The sequence below is a fragment of the Watersipora subatra genome, unplaced genomic scaffold, assembly GCF_963576615.1.
Source record: "Watersipora subatra unplaced genomic scaffold, tzWatSuba1.1 SCAFFOLD_64, whole genome shotgun sequence".
Lineage (NCBI taxonomy): Eukaryota > Metazoa > Bryozoa > Gymnolaemata > Cheilostomatida > Watersiporidae > Watersipora > Watersipora subatra.
This window is the reverse complement of record NW_027045234.1, coordinates 149,876-155,875: the sequence shown is the minus strand read 5'-3', so window position 1 is coordinate 155,875 and position 6,000 is coordinate 149,876.

Sequence of the window (6,000 nt, the reverse complement as noted above, 5' to 3'; positions counted from 1 at the left end):
AAACGTCTGACAACACTGAAAAATGTAAATTTCCAATTTCAACCAAACATGCTAGAAATGCTCCAATTGAGCTAATTAGCTTATTGAGAGAATATTGCAATTGTTTGACAAAAGTGAAAAATGTAAGTTTCCAAATTCAACCAAACGTGCTAGAAATGCTCCAATTGAGCTAATTAGCTTATTGTGAGAATATTACAAACGTCTGACAAAAGTGAAAAATGTAAATTTCCAATTTCAACCAAACATGCTAGAAATGCTCCAATTGAGCTAATTAGCTTATTGTGAGAATATTGCAATTGTCTGACAAAAGTGAAAATTGTAAATTTCCAATTTCAACCAAACATGCTAGAAATGCTCCAATTGAGCTAATTAGCTTATTGTGAGAATATTACAAACGTCTAACAAAATTGAAAAATGTAAATTTCCAATTTAAACCAAACATGCTAGAAATGCTCCAATTGAGCTAATTAGCTTATTGTGAGAATATTGCAATTATCTGACAGAAGTGAAAAATGTAAATTTCCAATTTCAACCAAACATGCTAGAAATGCTCCAATTGAGCTAATTAGCTTATTGTGAGAATATTACAAACGTCCGACAACACTGAAAAATGTAAATTTCCAATTTCAACCAAACATGCTAGAAATGCTCCAAGTGAGCTAATTAGCTTATTGTGAGAATATTGCAATTGTCTGACAAAAGTGAAAAATGTAAATTTCCAATTTCAACCAAACATGCTAGAAATGCTCAAATTGCGCAAATAAGCCTACTGTAAGAATTTTACAAACGTCTGACAAAACTGAAAAATGTGAATTTCCAATTTCAACCAAACATGCTAGAAATGCTCCAATTGAGCTAATTAGCTTATTGTGTGAATATTACAAACGTCTGACAAAACTGAAAAATGTAGATTTCCAATTTCAACCAAACATGCTAGAAATGCTCCAATTGAGCTAATTAGCTTATTGTGAGAATATTACAAACGTCTGACAACACTGAAAAATGTAAATTTCTAATTTCAACCAAACATGCTAGAAATGCTCCAATTGAGCTAATTAGCTTATTGTGAGAATATTACAAACGTCTGACAAAAGTGAAAAATTTAAATTTCCAATTTCAACCAAACATGCTAGAAATGCTCCAATTGAGCTAATCAGCTTATTGAGAGAAGATTGCAATTGTTTGACAAAAGTGAAAAATGTAAATTTCCAATTTCAACCAAACGTGCTAGAAATGCTCCAATTGAGCTAATTAGCTTATTGTGAGAATATTACAATTGTCTGACAAAAGTGAAAAATGTAAATTTCCAATTTCAACCAAACATGCTAGAAATGCTCCAATTGAGCTAATTAGCTTATTGTGAGAATATTGCAATTGTTTGACAGAAGTGAAAAATGTAAATTTGCAATTTCAACCAAACATGCTAGAAATGCTCCAATTGAGCTAATTAGCTTATTGTGAGAATATTGCAATTGTCTGACAAAAGTGAAAAAAGTAAATTTCCAATTTCAACCAAACATGCTAGAAATGCTCAAATTGCGCAAATAAGCCTACTGTAAGAATTTTACAAACGTCTGACAAAACTGAAAAATGTAAATTTCCAATTTCAACCAAACATGCTAAAAATGCTCCAATTGAGCTAATTAGCTTATTGTGAGAATATTACAAACGTCTGACAAAACTGAAAAATGTAAATTTCCAATTTCAACCAAACATGCTAAAAATGCTCCAATTGAGCTAATTAGCTTATTGTGAGAATATTACAAACGTCTGACAACACTGAAAAATGTAAATTTCTAATTTCAACCAAGCATGCTAGAAATGCTCCAAATGAGCTAATTAGCTTATTGAGAGAATATTGCAATTGTCTGACAAAAGTGAAAAAAGTAAATTTCCAATTGCAATCAAACATGCTAAAAATGCTCCAATTGAGCTAATTAGCTTATTGTGAGAATATTACAAACGTCTGACAAAAGTGAAAAATGTAAATTTCCAATTTCAACCAAACATGCTAGAAATACTCCAATTGAGCTAATTAGCTTATTGTGAGAATATTGCAATTGTCTGACAAAAGTGAAAAATGTAAATTTCCAATTTCAACCAAACATGCTAGATTTGCTCCAATTGAGCTAATTAGCTTACTGTGAGATTATTGCAATTGTCTGACAAAAGTGAAAAATGTAAATTTCGAATTTCAACCAAACATGCTAGAAATGCTCCAATTGAGCTCATTAGCTTATTGTGAGAATATTACAAACGTCTGACAACACTTAAAAATGTAAATTTCCAATTTCAAACGAAGATGCTAGAAATGCTCCAATTGAGCTAATTAGCTTATTGTGAGAATATTGCAATTGTCTGACAAAAGTGAAAAATGTAAATTTCCAATTTCAACCAAACGTGCTAGAAATGCTCCAATTGAGCTAATTAGCTTATTGTGAGAATATTACAAACGTCTGACAAAAGTGAAAAATGTAAATTTCCAATTTCAACCAAACATGCTAGAAATGCTCCAATTGAGCTAATTAGCTTATTGAGAGAATATTGCAATTGTTTGACAAAAGTGAAAAATGTAAATTTCCAATTTCAACCAAACATGCTAGAAATGCTCCAATTGAGCTAATTAGCTTATTGTGAGAATATTACAAACGTCTGACAAAAGTGAAAAATTTAAATTTCCAATTTCAACCAAACATGCTAGAAATGCTCCAATTGAGCTAATCAGCTTATTGAGAGAATATTGCAATTGTTTGACAAAAGTGAAAAATGTAAATTTCCAATTTCAACCAAACGTGCTAGAAATGCTCCAATTGAGCTAATTAGCTTATTGTGAGAATATTACAATTGTCTGACAAAAGTGAAAAATGTAAATTTCCAATTTCAACCAAACATGCTAGAAATGCTCCAATTGAGCTAATTAGCTTATTGTGAGAATATTGCAATTGTCTGACAGAAGTGAAAAATGTAAATTTGCAATTTCAACCAAACATGCTAGAAATGCTCCAATTGAGCTAATTAGCTTATTGTGAGAATATTGCAATTGTCTGACCAAAAGTGAAAAAAGTAAATTTCCAATTTCAACCAAACATGCTAGAAATGCTCAAATTGCGCAAATAAGCCTACTGTAAGAATTTTACAAACGTCTGACAAAACTGAAAAATGTAAATTTCCAATTTCAACCAAACATGCTAAAAATGCTCCAATTGAGCTAATTAGCTTATTGTGAGAATATTACAAACGTCTGACAAAACTGAAAAATGTAAATTTCCAATTTCAACCAAACATGCTAAAAATGCTCCAATTGAGCTAATTAGCTTATTGTGAGAATATTACAAACGTCTGACAACACTGAAAAATGTAAATTTCTAATTTCAACCAAGCATGCTAGAAATGCTCCAAATGAGCTAATTAGCTTATTGAGAGAATATTGCAATTGTCTGACAAAAGTGAAAAAAGTAAATTTCCAATTGCAATCAAACATGCTAGAAATGCTCCAATTGAGCTAATTAGCTTATTGTGAGAATATTACAAACGTCTGACAAAAGTGAAAAATGTAAATTTCCAATTTCAACCAAACATGCTAGAAATACTCCAATTGAGCTAATTAGCTTATTGTGAGAATATTGCAATTGTCTGACAAAAGTGAAAAATGTAAATTTCCAATTTCAACCAAACATGCTAGATTTGCTCCAATTGAGCTAATTAGCTTACTGTGAGATTATTGCAATTGTCTGACAAAAGTGAAAAATGTAAATTTCGAATTTCAACCAAACATGCTAGAAATGCTCCAATTGAGCTCATTAGCTTATTGTGAGAATATTACAAACGTCTGACAACACTTAAAAATGTAAATTTCCAATTTCAAACGAAGATGCTAGAAATGCTCCAATTGAGCTAATTAGCTTATTGTGAGAATATTGCAATTGTCTGACAAAAGTGAAAAATGTAAATTTCCAATTTCAACCAAACGTGCTAGAAATGCTCCAATTGAGCTAATTAGCTTATTGTGAGAATATTACAAACGTCTGACAAAAGTGAAAAATGTAAATTTCCAATTTCAACCAAACATGCTAGAAATGCTCCAATTGAGCTAATTAGCTTATTGAGAGAATATTGCAATTGTTTGACAAAAGTGAAAAATGTAAATTTCCAATTTCAACCAAACATGCTAGAAATGCTCCAATTGAGCTAATTAGCTTATTGAGAGAATATTGCAATTGTTTGACAAAAGTGAAAAATGTAAATTTCCAATTTCAACCAAACGTGCTAGAAATGCTCCAATTGAGCTAATTAGCTTATTGTGAGAATATTACAAACGTCTGACAGAAGTGAAAAATGTAAATTTGCAATTTCAACCAAACATGCTAGAAATGCTCCAATTGAGCTAATTAGCTTATTGTGAGAATATTACAAATGTCTGACAACACTGAAAAATGTAAATTTCCAATTTCAACCAAACATGCTAGAAATGCTCCAATTGAGCTAATTAGCTTATTGAGAGAATATTGCAATTGTTTGACAAAAGTGAAAAATGTAAGTTTCCAAATTCAACCAAACGTGCTAGAAATGCTCCAATTGAGCTAATTAGCTTATTGTGAGAATATTACAAACGTCTGACAAAAGTGAAAAATGTAAATTTCCAATTTCAACCAAACATGCTAGAAATGCTCCAATTGAGCTAATTAGCTTATTGTGAGAATATTGCAATTGTCTGACAAAAGTGAAAAATGTAAATTTCCAAATTCAACCAAACGTGCTAGAAATGCTCCAATTGAGCTAATTAGCTTATTGTGAGAATATTACAAACGTCTGACAAAAGTGAAAAATGTAAATTTCCAATTTCAACCGAACATGCTAGAAATGCTCCAATTGAGCTAATTAGCTTATTGTGAGAATATTGCAATTGTCTGACAAAAGTGAAAATTGTAAATTTCCAATTTCAACCAAACATGCTAGAAATGCTCCAATTGAGCTAATTAGCTTATTGTGAGAATATTACAAACGTCTAACAAAATTGAAAAATGTAAATTTCCAATTTAAACCAAACATGCTAGAAATGCTCCAATTGAGCTAATTAGCTTATTGTGAGAATATTGCAATTATCTGACAGAAGTGAAAAATGTAAATTTCCAATTTCAACCAAACATGCTAGAAATGCTCCAATTGAGCTAATTAGCTTATTGTGAGAATATTACAAACGTCCGACAACGCTGAAAAATGTAAATTTCCAATTTCAACCAAACATGCTAGAAATGCTCCAACTGAGCTAATTAGCTTATTGTGAGAATATTGCAATTGTCTGACAAAAGTGAAAAATGTAAATTTCCAATTTCAACCAAACATGCTAGAAATGCTCAAATTGCGCAAATAAGCCTACTGTAAGAATTTTACAAACGTCTGACAAAACTGAAAAATGTGAATTTCCAATTTCAACCAAACATGCTAGAAATGCTCCAATTGAGCTAATTAGCTTATTGTGTGAATATTACATACGTCTGACAAAACTGAAAAATGTAGATTTCCAATTTCAACCAAACATGCTAGAAATGCTCCAACTGAGCTAATTAGCTTATTGTGAGAATATTACAAACGTCTGACAACACTGAAAAATGTAAATTTCTAATTTCAACCAAACATGCTAGAAATGCTCCAATTGAGCTAATTAGCTTATTGTGAGAATATTACAAACGTCTGACAAAAGTGAAAAATTTAAATTTCCAATTTCAACCAAACATGCTAGAAATGCTCCAATTGAGCTAATCAGCTTATTGAGAGAATATTGCAATTGTTTGACAAAAGTGAAAAATGTAAATTTCCAATTTCAACCAAACGTGCTAGAAATGCTCCAATTGAGCTAATTAGCTTATTGTGAGAATATTACAATTGTCTGACAAAAGTGAAAAATGTAAATTTCCAATTTCAACCAAACATGCTAGAAATGCTCCAATTGAGCTAATTAGCTTATTGTGAGAATATTGCAATTGTTTGACAGAAGTGAAA